The 20,973-nt window shown below is 33.6% G+C and overlaps 1 long non-coding RNA gene across 3 annotated transcripts; it reads right to left on the bottom strand.

Moving 5' to 3' along the window:
• Positions 293 to 20,637, bottom strand: LOC109835703. 3 transcript variants are annotated; one of them, XR_002245676.1, is made up of 4 exons: positions 20,452 to 20,637; positions 18,443 to 20,362; positions 1,325 to 1,349; positions 293 to 724 (listed from the first exon to the last, which is right to left on the bottom strand). It is a non-coding gene; the product is annotated as an uncharacterized LOC109835703 (long non-coding RNA). The 3 variants fall into 3 exon arrangements; XR_002245677.1 differs by having other exon boundaries at positions 18,443 to 18,507; positions 18,596 to 20,630; XR_002245675.1 differs by having other exon boundaries at positions 18,443 to 20,625.

Raw genomic sequence — 20,973 nt, 5'->3', positions numbered from 1 at the left:
AGGATGTCATGCTCTGCTGAGAATAGCTGTGACTGTGATAACACCAATTGATTTTCCTGGAGTTTCAAGCCTGCTCTGATATCATGTGAACGATTGAGAAAGGAAAACAGAGGGAGGGTATCAATATGAATATGTGCAGGTTACCCTAGATAGGGGCACAACATTGTATTTATACTCGATGATGAATTATACAATTACATATGTACCTCTATGTACAATAGAACCTGTCATATACACCAACTTTAGGGGTAGTAAATTCAAAACAACGACACTACAGGGAATCTATGTGCAATTAACCTGAAAAATAAACTTTATTACCTTTCTGGACAAGTTTTCTCCCCAAGAAGGAAACAAAATACATGTTTTTCCATGACAACGTAACAAATTTTCAAGTAAATATATAATTTTTCAAGGATTACACATCTTGCCAGCCACTTCAACGACCCCTTTGCTCCCAGATATAAGTGATTCGCTTCTCCTCGGTAAGGGTTGAGGCTGCTTAAGCCCGCTTTCTTGCCTCCTTGCATGTCTCTGTCTCTGTGTTGCATTTCTCGTCCTCTTTCTGATACTGAGAAGCCAGTCTCTTGGCCTCAACCATAGTGATGTTCATGTGACGAGCGTGCTTTTTGGACACAGCATCCTGAAACTTGAGCTCCTTGCTAATGAGATCGACAAAATTACTTCTCCATCTCCTTGTTTAGCTCTGGATCATGCTTCCCACAATCTATATCGTGATACTAAAATATAAAGTACGTTGGCACAATCGACACAAGACGAAAAACATTAAATCATCCTTATCATGGCATACATCAGCAAAGAATGATTTATAAGGCTAGCATAAGAACTGCCATTTTAGGAAGGAAAAAAAATGCAGGAGCAAAAAATCACTAAGAACAGCCTCAATAATCACCAAGAATCTTTGTGTAAAAATATAGCAACAAAAATATTAAGAAGATATGATCATACTTATTACAACCAAGAAGGTCGCAAGGAACATGGTTTCATGTTCTTCCAACTTAAATATAGGAAGGGTTATATTTAAAATATCAAGAAGGCAAACTCTCAAGGAACATGGTTCTCCATACTTCGATATGTTTAAGAACATGGTCATTTCCTCGTATATTATACATATTTACGTCAATAACAGTGTTGAGCGGTCTAAGAGAAAAGCTAGCGAATGAAAGAAAAGACACAATGTATGAAAGTCAATTATATTAATCAAATTCACATCAGAAGTGGAAGTGGAATTTTTTTAGCAAAATTAGGCATCACGAATCAACACCTCCAATATTTCAGAAAGTAAATTCTGTGGATGAGTGCAAACCTGTAACTGAGAGATTTGAGGAGTCCTGCAAAACACATCAAAAGCAAGAATTCAGTGGCTATGAACAAAATGCTATGACCGTAATAGATACTCTGAGACTTACTAAGGCAACAAGTAAAAGGCACTCATCTAATCAGCATAAAGAAATCGTCAAAAATTATAAGAAGCATTTACTGAACAGTATGATAGTCATCCAAAGACTAGGATAAGTGATCAATTTTTTTCAACGTTAAGCACAATTCTATCAACCTCTTAAATTGGCTTGCTCATCTATCTAACATGCCTAACAACAAACTCATTTGATCTCCTATATTTCATGTATAACAACCCATCTCAATTGTAACATTTTGAGGAACAAAAAATAAAGACATTGATTTCCTCTCAATGTACTTCCCATTCTTTAAATCGACACAACCCAAACTCAAAAGTCCCAATTTTATCTGCAATGTGCGTAGAAAATCATAGGCTATCACCTCATTGATACTTTAGACCTAATTGACAATTAAACTTAAAGAGTACAAGATTTTCCTTACTTCATCTCTTTGGCCATCATCTTTGCTATCACATCTATTATTATTACTATTCCAACTCAATAGTCCTATTTTTCATTTAAACTCATCCAATCAAATTTCCATTAACCACTTAATTGTATAGATGCATATACCTTTTCAATTACACATGCATTTCACTCAAGCCAAAAAATCTAGTAAACATAATAAAAGCAAGAAATAAAGTGCAAAACTCACTAAAACAAAATGAATACCCAACATTTTTAAGGCAAAAAATAAAAATGGGTTCTTTTGTTTCCTACAGGCTACAATGTATACTCCATCATGAACTCCATACTAACCATACAAGCTAAAAATAAATTGCAAGCCTAACTTAATAAGCCCACAAAAGAACCTAACTCATCCAAAATGCCCAATCTACTTATTCCAACAAATCCTACCACAAAATCCAATAATGGGTTTCTCTCTGATCAATCTAATAATGGGTTCTCATCAATCACGGCAACAACCAAACCCCCATTTGTTTCCTACAGGCTACAATGTATACTTCATCATGAACTCCATACTAACCATACAAGCTAAAAATAAATTGCAAGCCTAACTTAATAAGCCCACAAAAGAACCTAACTCATCCAAAATGCCCAATCTACTTATTCCAACAAATCCTACCACAAAATCCAATAATGGGTTTCTCTCTGATCAATCTAATAATGGGTTCTCTTCAATCACGGCAACAACCAAACCCCCATTACCAAAATTTCCAATATAACCCAAAATCTCAAAATGGGTAATTCTCAGATCTAGGTGATTACCAGGAGCAATCTTCTGGAGAGAGAGAGAGAGAGGAGGGCAATCACAAGCACAAGGAGCACAAGAAGTAGTGGAAGTTTTGTTGTTATTTACAAATCCTTTCTTGAATCTCCAGTAGAGAGCTGGACCAGAGACGCAGAAAGCTGAGGCCACTGCAAACATCACAACGCAGATTCTCAAACAAGCCCCCCGAGCGCCTATTCTTATCTGCTGTGTTTTGATTTTGTTGATGATGATGAAATTGTTGTTCGATTTTGGACACATCTGATGAATTTTGTTTTGGACGCTGATGAGAGAGTAAGCGGCCGTTTGGTTGGTTTCCTTGAAATAAAGCAAAAGGAAATTGAGGATGGAAATAATTAAGAATGAGTTTCCACTCATTTCCTTACAAAAATCTAGGAAATGGGTTTCCTTAAGTATGAGTCACATCAGCCAATGAAAATGTGCCACATAAACTTTTCACTTCGTTTCAATGTGTGAACCAAACAAAAAAAAAAACCATTATAAGAAATATATTTCTTATAATTAATTTCCTTGAATTTTTGGCCAACCAAACAGCCCCTAAAACGTGTAAATGATAAAGATACAGCCCCTAAAACGTGCACATGGACCCCTCTCGTTTCATTGTTGCAAAGAAACCCACTAGATTACATTTTTTTATGTGATAACCTTCGGATAGACTTATGACTTCACCCATGCACAACATAGGTCAAAAAGTTGTCAGACTCACAAAAAAAAAGGGAATCCTTGTAACCACATCTCAAGGTGTTATGTTAACTCAAACTAGCATTTTTGGAAATTTCTGCTGCTGGGGAAACATTGTATTAAAGACGTGCAAATTTGAGCTTCCTGAAACATATATTGCCTATTTCGAATCAAACCAAAGAAAATTTTCTATCCGAAATAAATGAAGGCAAATGAAGAATCTAATTATTTAGTAGCATTTTTAATTTATAATGTAGTTTTTAGAGTTGAAGCAAAGAAAAATAACGGTCAGAATCATAATTTTATAATATTAGACTAACAATAACATTGTAATATTAAGTCTCGTGCATCGTACACATAAATAACTAAAGTATATATGATTTTTAACTATCAAAAATTGAGCTTCCTGAAACATATATTGCCTATTTTGAATCAAACCAAAGAAACTTTTCTATCCGAAATAAATGGAGGCAAATGAAGAATCTAATTATTTAGTAGCATTTTTAATTTATAATGTAGTTTTTGGAGTTGAAGCAAAGAAAAATAACGGTCAGAATCATAATTTTATAATATCAGACTAACATTAACATTGTAATATTAAGCCTCGTGCATCGTACACATAAATAACTAAAGTACATATGATTTTTAACTATCATCTTCTATGGGTGGCACAGTGTATAATAGATGACTAGTTCTATATTGTTTTACTTTGTGGAAAATTTTACAAAATAGACCTATTTTGCTAAATATTTAGCAAAACAGACCGTTTTGCTAAATATTTAGCAAAATAGACTTTTTTTGTCCTGTTGGCCAAAAAGAGGTCGATTTTGCTAAACAAACCATTCGAAACATAAGGGACTAGTAGTCCCGTATGATTTAATACCCCCATTAAATCATACGGGACTACTGATCCCGTATGTTTCGAATGGTCTGTTTTGCAAAAAGGTCTATTTTGCAAATTTATTTTGTTTAAGCTTTGAGCACCTGTGATTCTTTCTGGTATAGAAAATTTTTAAAAATTGTGATATTTTGTCTATGTTGAAGAAAAATTTAAAAGCTCAATAATAATCTAATTTTTGCGTCACGCGAGCTAAATAGTATAAATATTAATCCTATATACTAATAAAGTAATAAGCTAGTTGCAGCTTTAAGCCACATGTCAATCTCACAAGCAAGTTTTGATCATTTTAATTCGAATTTTAATTTGAATTCTTTCTGTGAATCTTGAGGACTGATTGATGTTCCTGAAGCCTGATGTATTGGAATGAAAATCATCTTCGAAACCATATACTAATTGTTTATTACCTATCCCGTAATAGATAGACACAACTTAATGTTTCCATAAATCTAAAATCTAGACACTTGGTAGCTTATTAGGTGAATGACTGCTCATATCCCCATATATTAATGAAAATATTAGTTTTCTATAAGAGACTGATATCTCATCTCTTGCTCAATTAAGAATCAATAGATTTTTAAAGCTCTACCCAATTAATTAATTTTTTTTTGGTAGACATTCAACTCTCTTCTCTATACTTTTTTATCTTAATTAATATGAAACTTAACAACTTTTCATACATTAATGATTCACTTTAATTTTCTCTATGAATACAACTTTATAAACAGAACATCATATCACTTAATTTTGTGCATCCGCACGGATGAAACTGGTATTTAAATGGAAACAACAACCGCTTGTTTATAACTCCTTAAAAGTCAAGTGGAGCTTTATGGCATGTAAATTTATAATCACATGAAATTCTAGCCAAAATCTTATAGCACATGCATGCACTCTAGAATTAGTGTGTACTGTATAACTCATCCAAATAGTATAACCATTTTCAGGTCTTGCTGATATCAGAAGATAGGGTTGTTTGTATCTGATGGTATATTTTTTTGTCTCCTTTCTATCCACATGCTGCTGAGTTTGGCTTTATTGTTAATATCTCTATTGTTCGGTTCGTTCCTGATTTGTAAACTTTTATGTAGTCTTGATTTGGTCATAGTTTTTGACGTTGCAGGGGAACTACCACAAAGTTTAAGATATGGAATTACCATAATAAAGGAAGAGAACACTTTCCACAGATTAGCAGCTCATTCTAATTCCTTTACTCACTTGACCCATATTGTTTTAAATGAGGGTTGTACAGAGCTGTAGATAAAATCTCTGCAAATTTTTTTTTTTTCGTGCTGACGGCAGCTGTGGATTAATTATTTCAGTTTTATGATATTTAGGTCAAAAGGCGGTAAAAGCTAGATGCACTAACACACCAACAATTAACATGTAGTGGTGCTGCCTGTCACAAATTGCAATCTTATAATTCAAGTTATATCAAAGATTAGCTTTATATTGTCAACACCATCATATGCAACTGAATCAAGATTCTGCAAGTGGAATGTTATGTTGAGTTGTTGATGACAATGACATCACACCACCTATATTCATTAGAATAGACCCTTAGGAGTAAAGATTCTATTAGAATACTTTAGAATAAAGAATGATTTATACTATTCACGGGTGATTAGAGGGTTAATTTGGGAATTACAACTCTATTTATGCTTGTATATCACCCCATTTCTATAGGAGTGGTTCTGAAAGGATCCCTATTGGACCCTAAGCCTGCATATTCCAACAACTTCCTTAAATGAAACACTCTCATGCTTAGAGAACCAGGAGAGTGATCCATGGCTCGGTTCAACTTGAAAATTTTCAAAGAGAACCAAGTTGAAAATATTTGAACCATTAGATTATGGATTAATGCTTGCTTTTATTTTATCACTCACTAGACTACTAAAAAAAGTATTAAAAATGATAAAATTGCACATAGACTCTCTTGTGGTAACTTGCTACCATTGTAGTTTCATTACTGCAGATAGAAACTCCTAAGGTTTTTTTATATTTTTTTTTTTTTTATTTTTTTTTTTTTTGAGAAATTTCCAAAATAGACCATTTCATAAAAGTGTTACCATTTTTGACCTATTACAAAAGTATGTAGCATTTTCGACCTAGTTTCAGCGCACAAAGCTTAGTTTCAACCACGTCAGCTTCATGCGCTGAATCTAGGTCGATTTTATAAAAAAAAAATCGTTCACAAAGTATACGGGATTGAGAATCCCGTTACATTAATATTGTATTAACCTACATGGGATTCTTAATCCCATGTAATTAAGTAGATAATTACCTCTGATAATATATCTAACCAAAGTCTACCGGATTGGCAATCACGTAGACTTTAGTTGCGAAAATTCTTTATTGGGCTTTTATCCTCTATTAAAAACACGATACTAGTATCGTGTTTTTAACAGAGGGTTTAAGGATTATTCAAAGTCCACGGGATACCCAATATTGTAGATTTTAGATATTATATGACCGAGCACGCTCTCTTTTCCATTCACACGCTCACAATCCTCTCTCCATGATTGCTCCATGTCTCTCCTAAACACTATGGTTTTTTCCCCATCCAACTACTCTAACCGCCACTTTATCTCCAATCACTTTCATCGACTATCTCCCGCCATTGGTGACTCCCCCTTGGTTGTGATCACGTCAAAGTTCTCCAGAGTTCATTTCTAGGGCCTTTATATAATTTTTTGGTAATTTCTTCAAACTTTTATGTTTTTCCCCTAATTTTTCTCATATTATCATCCATTTCATCCCCATTAGTTTGTTTTGGTTTATCATTTGGATTAATATTAGGGTTTTTGATAATTTGTATCTAATTGAGAAATGAAAAATTAGGGAAAATAATTAAAAGTTAGAGAATTGAAATGGTGAAATTTTTTTGGTAATTTATTCTTAACGTGCGAGCGAGGACAATTACATTCATCACAGATAGAATGAAAGGAATTATTAGTGCATTGGAGAAATATCAGGCAAATCATCACCATCGTTATTGCGTAAGACATATTCGGGATAATTTTAAGAAGAAATATGATCATGTGCATCTCCAAAATCTCTTTTGGCAAGCTGGATGCTGGATGTGTAACAGAGAAATTGGTGTATGAGTAATTATGAGTAATTATGTGCATCTCCAAAATCATCACCATTTCGCCCGATGCACATAATTAGATGGAGACTCGTTTGGGTCTGAGGGATATCAGAAGATGGGCCGCCTTATGTGAAGATAGTGAAAAACAGTTTTGTATGATGATAACCAATTGCTCAGAGAGTTTCAACAGTGTGCTTAGGAGGCTTCGAGCTATGCTAATACAGTCCTTGATTGTAAGACATTTTATAGGCTTAATAGACACTTTACCAGATGTGTGCTCGGAGAAAATATGACATTAGAGTTGGCCCCAAAAGTTGAGGATATTTTAGCGAAGCGGATTGTTTTCGCCCGGTCATACTCATTCATGTTAGTAGTTGTAAATGTATTTACAACATTCCAGAATTGTAATCACTTCCTTTTTCCCATGTTATAGCAGCTTGGTCTGATCAAGAGGGCGGTGTGAGGATATCACACTATGAATTCATCGCCAAGTGATATTCAAGTAATCACTACCAACGTACGTACAAGGAGTGTTTTCACCCGATAGAGGATAGTCAAAGTTGGACATATGGTGGGCCACGATTATTACCTCCACAGTTTAAGAGACAAGCATGGTAATCTCGTTCCATAAGAACTAGATGTACTATGGACAAGGGCAGGAAGGAATTAGTAAGAAAAATAGGTGTAGTCGGTGCAATCAATCGGCCACAACAAATCCATAATTTGCCCAAATCCTATATACCACAACAAAGGTGTCCCCCCATCCTACAAAAAAATAATCCTTATATAGGAAAAATATCCAAGCTTTGGTAGCATATACAAAATTGATTCCTCAACATCGCCTTGTACAACCATTAAATCAATTCAAAAATATAAGAGACACATATCACTATTTGCATGACAATTCGATATGTATACAGCACACCACTCCATTACTGCCACCATCATATTCACACCCAGCATCACAACAATATTACACACACAAAGAACTCCAGGCACAATCAAATTATACATCTATCAATACTATATTGATAAATCAGCAACCTATGGTTAACGTTTTAGTCGCATGTCACTTTCTCAAACAATGCTATTAAATTTCCACATTTTAACCCTTACAAGATTTTCTATTTACACCACTTCTTTCCTGTCGGCTTTTTATTATCCCCAATATTAACAACTCTTCGTTTTACCCCAATACCAAGTGCAATTCTATCTAAATAATATAACTTTCAACCACATTCATTCTCTTTTGATTTCAATGCATATCTTAAAAATTGTTCAGGTTATCCATCTTCTTTATGGTTGTTCATCTTCTACAAAATAAAATTTATATTCTTATCCCTAGCTCATCACAGCATCTTCAACCACCCTCTCCCTCCCTCCCTCTCCCTCTTAATTTCTGTCATTAGAAAAGCATTGCATTAAAGAAATGTGAGCATCATCAAACATCTTTTGCCTATTTAGCACCAAAACAAATAAAAATTTCCATCCAAAACAAATGGAACTAATTAAGGAATCCGATTTGACATTATTTAGTAGCATTTTTAATTTATAATGGAACTTTTAGACTCGAAGAAAACAAAAGTAACTTTCAAAATCATAATTTTATGACATTACGCTATTATTAGCATTTAGTATTAAGTCTCATGCATCGCAAAGATGAATAACTGAAAGTATATATGGGTTTTAAATAACATCTTTTATGATTGCAATGTATAAAAGATGATTAGTTCTATATTATTTTGCTTTGTTGAGTTATGAACAATTGTGATTTTTTTTTTTTTGTTATGAACAATTGTGATATTTTTTTAGGTATACAAAAATTTTAAAATATGTGACACTTTGCCTATTTTTGAAAAAAAATTGAAAAGCTCAATAATAATCTAATCCGTACATCACGAACTTGAAAGTATCAATAGCAATACCAGAATACTATAGTGGATACTAACAAAATAATAACTTGGTTGTAGTTTTAATTCAAATTCTTCGTGTAAATCTTGAATAACGATTGATGCTACCAAAACCTCATGTCGCATTGGAACTAAAATCCTCATTGAAACCAAATGCTAACTGTTTAGTACCTTACCTATAGTAGATGGAGACAATTTAATTTCCCGTAAATCCAAAAATCTGGACACTTTGTAGCTTATTGTGCGAATGACTGTTCATATTTTCATATATAAATTAAAATATTATTTTTCTATAAAAGAACTCAAATAACCAAATATCTAGTGATAGCTTTTCCCACTCATTCAAGGTTCTTAAAACCCGGCATTTATCATATACAATACAAGGTAAAAAGCAAAAATTGTCTTGACTTGATATCTTCTCTCTCACGCACATCAAGAAACAACAATGTTTTAAAGCTCTAATCAATTATTTTCTGTTTTCCCCTAGACATTCAATTTTACCTTCTATACTTTTTTCATCTTAAATTAATATTAAACTTTACAACTTTCCAAACTTCAATGATTCGATTTAATTTTCTTTGTGATTACAACATTGTAATACTTAATTCCGTGCATTCGCACAGAATTAAGTATTAGGGTATACATTAAAGCAAAACCAAACGACCTCAAAGACACTAGAGCTTGACACGTTAGCATTTTAGCCTACTAAGTTTTTTTGGCATGTGGACTTCTTAATCGACCGTTTATTTTATTAAGTATAAATCCTAACCATTAATTTAATACTAAATCGAGCAGATTTTTAGTAAGGTCTAATTTTTGAATAAATTTAGGATTTTTTTTCTTATCATATGCGATTCTTATGCAAATCTATGTCTTCCTAATTTTCAGTTACCAAGTTTCATAGATTATTTGAAATGGAAATGATATGATTGGTAATTTTTGATTTTTTTTCGCTAACAAATTCTGCGTAAAAGATCCCGGAGCTTTTAGCAATTATTGTTTATGATTGTGCTAGTGTCAGTTGTACTAATCCTTTTCTATGTCTTTTCTTGGGTAATCTAAAAACTCATCCATCTTGTTCTCGATATCACAAAGGTAACCTTGAAATTTTATGTTTTTTATTTTTCATTTATAGTTATTTATGAGATTTGATGTTATACTCTTTTTACAATTGTGAGATGCAAGGTCAAAGCTATTGGACTTTGTCTATATTCATCTGGAAGCTCAAAAGGTTTGTTTTCCATTTTATTTCTTTACTGATTTCAATGCATATCTAGTTACATGTGAATATTTTTTGTTGATATGATCAGCATATTATAATACAAACCTCATTTGTCTTGTTTTTTCACATTACTTATCCATATTTTATTTTTTTTAATTTGAATTTATTCTTTCATATTCAAGATATAAAATTTTATCGTCCAAATTAAACAATATTCAACATTTGCTATTAATCAAAATATACTTCTAATATATTACCTAATTCAAAATATATTTATTTCCAACTATTTGAAATATCTTTACAATATATTGCCTAATATTCAAGATCTATCTATATTTATAATAACTATCATATTAGGAAACATGAATTGGAATAAATTTCATAAAAGTTGAAAATATATGATAAGATTCTTTATATTATTTGTTTACATTTTAAAAAAACTTTACTACATAAGAATAATATCTTACTAAATCTTTATCTTTATATATATTGGAAAATCTTATTAACTAATATATATATATATAGAAAAACCTTTTTAACTAATATATCTTAATTATTAAAATATTGAAAAGTAATATCTTACTAAATCTTAATTTTTTTAGCACGTGGATTTCTTAAACACCTGTTTATCTTTATAAGTGTAAATCCTAACCATTAGTTTGTAATTAGTACTTAAAATCACGTAGATCTTTATTAGCAAGGTCTTAAACATTGGTTATTGGGAATTTATTAGACGGTCAAAATCTATATCGGATAGCAGATATCAGAGATTAGTACTTATTAGAGTGACATTACTAGATGGTAATATACATAATATAATATTCTAAAATGTAATCTAATCATACTTAATGATATATAAACATACCAAAATATAAATAATTATATTTAGAATCAATAACTAATGGTAGAAACTCGGGTCAGATGGGTTTAAAGTGTATTGAATAGGTGGTCGTTGTCCGAAATCAAAACTCAAAACAAAGACCAATAATTCCGATATTTTGACCGACAATATCGGTCGATAACTCACTTTATCGCTGCTTATCAGCGATAAACATCCAAAAATGATAACCGATTTTGAAACAAATTTATCATAGCAAAAGGCCTACAAAACCAATAAGTCACTTGATAATATCAGTTTATCAGGCGATATTTAAAACATTGTTTATTAAGGTGTAATTTTTTAATAAATTTAGGGATTTTGTATAATTATATGCGATTCTTATGCAAATCTGTACCTACCTAAATTGTAGTTACCAAATTTCATAGACTATTTAAAAAAACAAAGGAAATGATATGTCTCGTAATTTTTTATTTTTTAGTTAACAATTTCATTGTTAAAGATCCTAAACATTTTAGCAATTATTGTTGATGAATGTGCAGGCATCGGTTATATAAATCCTCTTTTACGTCTTCTCTTGGTTAATCTAAAAAACTCATCCATTTTGTTCTCGATATCATAGAGGTAACCTTCAATATTTAATTTTATTGTTTTTCACCTAGATTTACTTGAGATCTGATATTATACTCTTTAATGTAACTTCATTTATTTATGATATGTGAATTATACTTTAATCTTAAAATATTTTAATGATGGATTTTTGATTTTTTCAAAGTTCACTTATCTTTTAATTTTCTTTGATTTTTTAAATTTTTGATGCACTGTTTGGTTTTTTTTATAGGATGATGCAAGCACGAGTTGAAATTCTAGGTTTTAATTCTCAAGGGCCAAAGATCACTTGAAATCACAACCACCTGTTAAAATTTCTAGGATTTACTAGACTTTTCTTGATTTTACTTAAGGAAAATGATTTAAGGACCCAAAATATGGGACCAATGGAGGGGACAAGTGAGGTGTCCCCTCCCTATTGCATAATGAGTTGGCCATACCAACTCATGCCAACTCATTATGCAATAGGGAGGGGACACCTCACCTGTCCCCTCCCTTGGTCCCATATTTTGGGTCCCCGTAGCAGCACTCTTTACTTAATTAAGGTTTCATTCTTGACTTTACTTAATTAGGGTTTTATTCTTCATTTCGCTTTATATTATTACATTTTTGTTTGATTTTAGTGATTTGCAGCAATTTAGTTGTCTTTAGTTGAGAATCATCGAACTACTACCTATTTGTTTTCCAATCGGAAGTAGCACTTGATTCTAAACTTCTTTTCCTTTATTAAGTTTATCTATATATTTTTCCTTTATTCTAAATTTTTCTCTAACTATTTCACTATATATGCTCTAGTTTGTTTGTTTTTTTGTCTTTTTAGGATTGACAGAAGTTGTTTCAAAACGATAAATTGAGTGCTCTTCACTTGATTTGACTTGCAAGTATGAATTTTCATTTTCTTTATTTGTTATTATATTTCTTTATTGAAGCTTTGATGCTAAAATAAAAATCTTGCATTTTAATTGAGTAAAATTAAAGCAAGGGGAAATTGATGGGCATAATTATGCGGATAAAATATTAGAGATTTAGATTGTTTCTCAATTTGATATGTATTTAGGTATGATTTCTTTATTTATTTTACTCAAAAATCTATTTTTTAAAGGTTTACTTAGATTAACTACTATTCAATTTTATTATGCAGTTAAAGTAGAAGATTCCGAGAAAGAAACTTTTCTCATCAATTTCAATTAATTAGGTTCATCCCTGCTAGTTTTTTATTCTCTTAAATGCTCTTTTTAATAATTAAAAAATATCTACCTAATGAGAATCTTTATATATTCCACTTCTAATTGTTGTTTTTCTATTTTTAAAATTGAGAATGTGTTTTGTAATTAAAGACTAATGGCGCTTCTCTTGATATGAATGCTCAATAGGTAAGCATTTTACTTTTTCTTTATTTTTCATTGTTTTTTTTTAATTTATTTTTATGTTTAAATACTAACTTTACATGTTAATATAGTAAAATTGTAACATTTCCAAACGGAAATTAATGGGTATAATAAATCAAATATAAATTTTACTTAAAATTTATATTTTCTATTGATTATAGAAATATCTAATTCACTTATCTAATTAGTTAATTAAGATTATTAATGACATATTTTTATTTAAATTATACTTAACTAATATATATCTTTCAATAAACGTAAACTAAATTAAGAATATGGAAAATAGAAGTGACTATATGATAGGTATTAGACGATATATATGGGTTTTTGTATTTATCAAAGTGTAATACAGAAATTGAATCATGGGAAAATAATCGTGCTTAGCACGAGCTAAAATGTAGGGATTGTATCTTTGATTCTTTGTGTAAATAATTAGATAGGTTAGAGGTCTATCATGATTTAGAGATAGGGTCTCATCATGATAAGAAGTTCGAATCTTATTCTAATTAGGAAGTTTGGTTAGATTAGGGTTTTGATTTCTCTATATATATTTTTCTATTGTTGGAGAAAAAATTAGGAAGTAAGAGAGTGAGTCAATATTCTTGTAATCTAAGGTTAGCAGAGGACGTAGTCTGATTCAAGAATATTGTGCGAGAAGCGAGGTTTCATTGTCTTTGTCCATCCAAAAGATTGTTACGAGAGAGCTTTGTGAGTTTGAGAGAGAGAGAGAGATGGGAGTTGAGTGCTTTCTCTTGTAGTTCTCTCTGATACATAACAGATTTTCTCATACTGTTGCCCCATTGATGTAGATTGAAGTTGGTCGACCGAACCATATTAAATCTCGGTGTCCTTATTGTTGATTTGTGAGTTAGCTTCCGAGTTGCGGAGATCATAGTAGGCAGGGAGACAACAAAAATGCTAGCTAATATACTAAAACAAGACCCACAAGTGCCACTTGGCGACTTCTTAGAATTCATCAAAGTTTTCATCATTCCACTAGCTTCCTGACTCTACTGTTCATTAATTGTCCTATTCATGAATCACTTCCCATTTTCTCATTCCCCATTAACCATATTTAATTTCTTCACTATAATAAATATCCATTATACATCTACTACTAATTACGCACAACCTCTTAATAAATATCCATTATCCATGATTTTTAGGACCCGTGGATTCCTCAAGTCCACAGTGTACGAATTTAAGTCATGGGTGCCATGAATTAATTTGTATGTAAAATATGCATTGCATGCATGTTTGTGTCCATAGGCTAAGGATATAAGTGGCGAGGCGAGGCGAGGCCATGACCCCCCACCAGCCCACATGAAAATGACCATAGCCCCAAAAATTTTAAGCAAAGCCCACGAGCCGAACAAAGCCCACAAGCCTAGCTGTCAAGTAAAAAAGACTTTGGGCCAAATCTCTTAAGTTTGGATTCAAAATTCAATTGTTCAAATCAAATAACTAATCCAAATCCAATTAGACCATTCGTCCAGAAAAACCATTCGCAGACCCCTCTCTGGGCATTGGTTTTTTCCCCATTTTGTGGGGCTTTTCTCCATTAAATCTAAATTCCAAGTACAACTCAAATCAAATAATCTCTCTTACTAATTTTCCCAAATTCAAGAGTTCCATTTTTTGACCTTTTCTCACAATTTCTAGAGTCTAAAGGTTCAATCTTTACTCCTTCTCATTCTTCTCTTATTTTTGTTATTATGAGTCATGTCCAACAAATGTACATGTGTTTGTAGTCAATGCAAATTCTACGTTTGTGTTTTTATGGGTAGTGTTTTTAACATTTTTCTTTTATCCCAGTATCTATATAACACCCCACCCCCCAAATAATATAAATAAATAAATAATAAACCCTTCCCAACCCCCCCCCCCCAAAAAAAAAAAAAAAGCCTAATCCTGGCTATTCCAGTGATGCATGTGAAATTTGGATATGACTAGTCACCAAAATGAGCTACTAAAAGTGTGGGTGGATATCGGATATGATGTGTCACCAAATTAACTACTACTACAACCAAGAGTAAGAGCTGTTAGATCCACTTGCTTGGATGTGACAAGCAATGTTTGTGTGTATCGAGAGAAAGGAGAGATATTGGATGTTACTTGTAGTGCATGTGTGGATGAGAAACATTGGAACTTCTAAAAATTGTATTACCACACCCTAATCATGTCGAGACACATGATGGCAACATGTTCCATATCATATTCAGAACTGTATATATGCCAAATTCTCATTTTTAATGTTGGATTTTCACATTCCTATTTTCATATTAGGTCCTCAAATCTTCTGTAGATTACCCCCCAAATCTTCATTTTAACACTCCTATTTTCGTATTAGGCCCTCAAATCTTCTGTAGATTACACCCCCCAAATCTTCATTTTAACACTCCTATTTTCGTATTAGGCCCTCAAATCTTCTGTAGATTACACCCCCCAAATCTTCATTTTTGTTTGAAATAAGCGTGTTGTTTATAACAAGTTAATGGATTTGGGGTGTAAATTTCAAAAATGGGAGTGTGCTGTTTAACACCTCAATGGATTTAAGATATAAATTACAAACATGATGATTTGGAAACCAGATATAAAAATATAGAATTAAGGGTCTAATTTCAGAAAACTGGCTCATGCTCTAACCTTCGCCATTTAGCTTATGGACAAATTTTCAAAACAGACCATTTTGGGTTTTTATTTGCAAAAACCGACCGCTTTTGAAAATATTTACAAAAACCGACATGTTTTCAGCCCAGCGCTGAAAACAGGTCGGTTTTTGTTAAAAGTTTTCTGAAACTTCACGGGAGTTCAACTCCCGTGAAGTTTATTGAGAAATTAAACTTCACGGGAGTTGAACTCCCGTGAACTTTAATTTCTTCATAAATCTTCACGGGAGTTCAACTCCCGTGAAGGTTTATGACCATATCAAACTCCACGGGAGTTCAACTCCACGGTGTTGGCATACTTGTATCGAGAACTGGGTAGAATATCCCTGATGCAGAATAAAGAATTCAATGGATGCTGCACATTGATACAGATTTGGTCATGGGAGCGTATTCATATTGGACGCCCTACTTTACTTGTGCACCGTGACCTACAGGAACAGTTTCCTTTGGCGTACAGGTATAATTGTACACACAAATTTTATTCGCACTGAATTTGTACTTATATATTCTCTATTCTGCATATAGGTATAACGTGCGGTACGCTAAGTACCGATCAGCGACGCGCCATCGTGAGTTTTACCGAAATGAGCTTGATGACCTCCAACACGAACAGGTAAATATAAATCTCAAGTCGTTATGAACATTATAGTTTTGTTGTTGATACTGATAAATGTTCTATTTTATTTCAGTTCAGGTGGAGACCCTATACACCACCAGAGCTCGATATTGATTCTCTTGCACCCATCTGCCGAGATAGTCCCGACTTATGGAGAGCCAGAGTTCCATTGATTTGTTGGGAGATCGTGGAAATGCATGTCCCTGACCGTGTGCTACGACAGTTTACGCTCTCTCAGGATGTGTCAGATCCTGTCGAGCAGATCGATCGTCGGCGGTGACCTACTTCGCACCATACCGACTGGGCCGTAGTCCGTGCGACCTACATAGACAGGTGGGCTTACAGGTGGGATTTCATCCAGGATACGAGGCCCACAGCTGTTGACTATATCGCCTATATGCGTTGGTATTGGGGTATCACACGTAGATGGATCACACATGACCCATAGCCATTAGCTGGACACATGCCACGCCCACCGACAGACAGTTACATCCCTAGTGGGATGAACGAGAGAGATTACGTAAGTTTCTAAGCTAAATTATAATATTTTTTTCTTGAGTTAGTACTTAATAAATTGTTTACCTCACATGTCCATGCTTTTGATAGCATTGAGGCTGATATTGATGCGACCGTGCCTGAGATTCAGGATCAGGTGACGTTAGGACTCAGCAAAATCAAGAAGACCATAGCGCAGGTGTTTCATAAGACTCACGTCGACGAGTTCGCAGGCCGTGAGGACAGGTCTCGATCATTTGGGCAGGCGTACACTCGGCGTCGACGGCCACGTGACGATGACGCCAGCACTTCGCATGCCGATAGAGGATGGAACCGGCACTTCTCAGCCTCATACACAGCCGGATACTCAGATAGTCGAGGCTCATCAGCGCGGGGGGCGGGGAAGAGCGAGGGGGAGGGGTAAGAGAGGGAGAGGAAGGAGAGGAGCTATATTGGGTTGTATTTGAACTTATTTTGTTAAAATTTGTAACTTTTTTCAAATATTATACTTTTGTGGATCAATTACAGCTCGATATGTGATCTTTTTGAGTATTGTTTGATTCGTGCGTGTTTAAATCATATATATATTGTAGTAATTGTTGTTAACACGTAAATAGTTGTATATATGAGTTAAATAGGTAGATGTATACAAAATAGGTAGATGTATACAAAACATGCACAGCAGCCTGTGCATGTTGCGTAAAACCTGCAACTTCACGGGAGTTCAACTCCTGTGAAGTTGCAGTCTAAATTTCCCAGAGAGCGATTCTCTGGGAAATTTGGCCTGTAACTCCACGGGAGTTGAACTCCCGTGGAGTTTTAAGCCCTGTAACATACTTCACAGGAGTTCAACTCCCGTGAAGTATTTTTAACAAATTAAACTTCACGGGTGTTGAACTCCCGTGAAGTTTATAACTATGCTAAACTTCACGGGAGTTCGTAAAAATTTTTAGAAAAACCGACCTGGTTTCAGCGACAAAGCTGAAACCAGGTCGGTTTTTCTAAATATGTTGAAAAGGGGTCGTTTTTTACAATTAAATAGTGAATAAGGTTGGTTTTGAAAATTTGTCCTTTAGCTTATTCATAATAAATATAAATATAATCCATTTATAGATGCACAAGTGAGTGATCATATGGTATACAAAGGTATAAAGCCTTCTTATTCTTGTAAGATTTAATTTTGTGCACACAGTCCCAAAGACTTGCTCACAATCTCATATGCATTATGTTTCATTTGGTTTTTCTTTAATTTTTCACCATCCTCAATTACTTGCATAAATAACCCTCTTTATTAATTTATTTTTCCTTATTTATCCTAAAGATACTAATATGAAATCTAACATGAGAAAGGTTCTTACCACAAAACCCGGATATTAAAAAGATCTTGCATTTTGCACAAACACCGCTACCAGCACCAGAAAATCTGCAATTCAATCAAACAAAGGAAATTTCTCATTAATCTTATCTTTTCTAGATCCAAACCAATGCAAAAAAAAAAATGAATCATTTACCTTCATAAAGGGGAATTTTTGTTGTATAAGAGAGCTGGAAATATTGCCAGCCAGTAGAGATGTACATTTATAAACCCAAAAATAAATGTATCAAACAACTTCAAAGAAAAGGATATAAAACACTCTAAAAAAATAGTAATCCTAAACTGCAGATAAAGACACAAACAGAAGGCTCAGATATGCCACATTGCGGCAATGAACAAATGCGCGTGCGCTCTCTTGCTCTCTCTCTCTCTCTCTCTTCATTGAGAAATAAAAGCGGTTTTTGCCTATAAACCGAAAGTTTTACCCGCATTGATCTACATATTCTCATACATCCAAAAATAAAAAGTTCACTTACCTTAAAACCCAAATATAAAATTGGCTGCAAACAGGAGGCCTGAGACAGAACAGCTGACCCAACCTTGCCTCGCCATTTTTATAGCGTTAGGAATCAAAGAATTGATTCAATTGGAGTTCTCTAACAAATTATCATTGCCTCTAATGACTTTTAGGTTCTGTCAAGCTTCTAAAAAGACCAGTTTTTATGTGGTTTTTGCCTATATACCCCAAAATGTATCCAATCCAATCATCAAAGCCAAAAGGCTTTAAGGCAAATCATCATTGCCTCACTATGATAAAGAAAAATAAGAAAATGCAGGAACCATAGTCACCAGCTAGAAACGTGAAAACAAACTGAGCAAGATATGATACATGACAATCATAAAAGAAACAAACTCTTCAAAAAATAGGTATCACACACAATTCGTGCATCCAAATTTTCTTCTGTACCCCCTTTGAAACTGGCCCTGAATATTTGAAGGCTGCAGAGTTTGGTACAAGCTTACTTACCGCATATTAAACCATGTACCAGGATAACAAAACATTATCATCATCATGATCATAATTATCATAACAATCCACGAATCCCAGAAAAAAATATCTGCATAAAGATTGCAAGGAGAAAAAGAAAGACTATAAACTTTTCGTTATTGCAACTATAGTAACAAAAGTGGAAAACAAAACTAGTGAATTGTCTTTGTTAAATTGTTAGATGCTTGCAATTAAAATTGCTATATTACAAATCAAGAAATTGGAAATCACAGAATCGTAAACCCAATTGTAATCGGAAGATCCCAAATAGAAAAATAGAAAGTACCCTAAATTTTCTTAAGCAAAAAAAATGAACATCATAACCTTTAAATAGTCAAAAGGAAAGAAGTCGGTAGAAAGAGAGGTGTGTGTATATGAGAGAGCAGGCAAGAAAATCATACCAAGTTCTGCAACAAATATAGTTGTAAGCATGGATACTAAATAATTATGAAGGCATCGGCACGATGAATTTGTAATAACCAACAAGATCTCACCATATTGCAAGCTAGCTTGCATGGCGAGTTATTTGATGAGATTCAGATGTGCCAGTTTTCACCACATTGCCGTGATGAATATTGTCTCTCTCCTTTTTCTCTAACAAATAACGACTGCAAAGTGGTACCCTGTGTACAACTAGGCAACTCAAACCTTAACCATCATCAAAATCTAAAAGCTTTCGGGCAAATCTTCATTGCCTTTTTATACTAAGAAAAAGAGCAAAATGAACTGAATCCTAAACGATTTAAAGGCATATCATCATTGAATATCATGATTGCCACAGTTTGACTGAGTGGTCTAAGGCGTCATATCTAGACTGGTCCAAAAGGATATGGGTTCAAAAGGGTGTGGGTTCAAATACCACTGCATTCAATAAATGTATTTGTTTCTCTCCTCTGTAACAAAGCAGATGGATAGCTGCAAACAAACAAAATACCAAATCAGAACTTGTTTCCTCCTAAGAATACCAATTTGGTAATTTAGTCGAGAAAATTCAATATTGATACCTTAATGTTGCTGGAGAAACTACAAATACCAAAACGAAAAGTGTGTATTAATAAAAATACCAATTTTGTAATTTAGCCCAAAATGGATGGCTGCAAGCTGGTTGCCTGCATACTAACACGCCTGTTGTGCGCAGCGGAAATTTCGGCAGCACCTCCGGTGCGCAAGGTGCACAACAAGAAATTAGATCACAATGAAATTCTCGTTTCTCAAAGGAAACAAGAACCAAAAGCCAGATATCTCATCAAAGTGAGATATCAGCTCTTCCTCTCGTCAGCTCTAGGACTGCGCGTCGAGGGAACCTACAAGCTATTACAAATCACGGTAAAAAACACAACTTTTACGTGGTTCGGCAAATAGCCTACGTCCACGGGGCAAGGAGGGGGAGATCTACTATTAGAGGAAGAGATACAATTGGGGTTTACAATCTCACAAATAAAACCCTCTCACAAACTCTCAGATCCCTCACACAAATACTCTCTTAAAATCAGCACAAGAGACTGCACAAAACTCTCTTCACGAAG

This window comes from Asparagus officinalis, chromosome 3 (assembly GCF_001876935.1).
Source record: "Asparagus officinalis chromosome 3, Aspof.V1, whole genome shotgun sequence".
NCBI lineage: Eukaryota > Viridiplantae > Streptophyta > Magnoliopsida > Asparagales > Asparagaceae > Asparagus > Asparagus officinalis.
The sequence above is the reverse complement of the archived record's forward strand: the minus strand, read 5'-3'. Positions and strand labels throughout refer to the sequence as shown.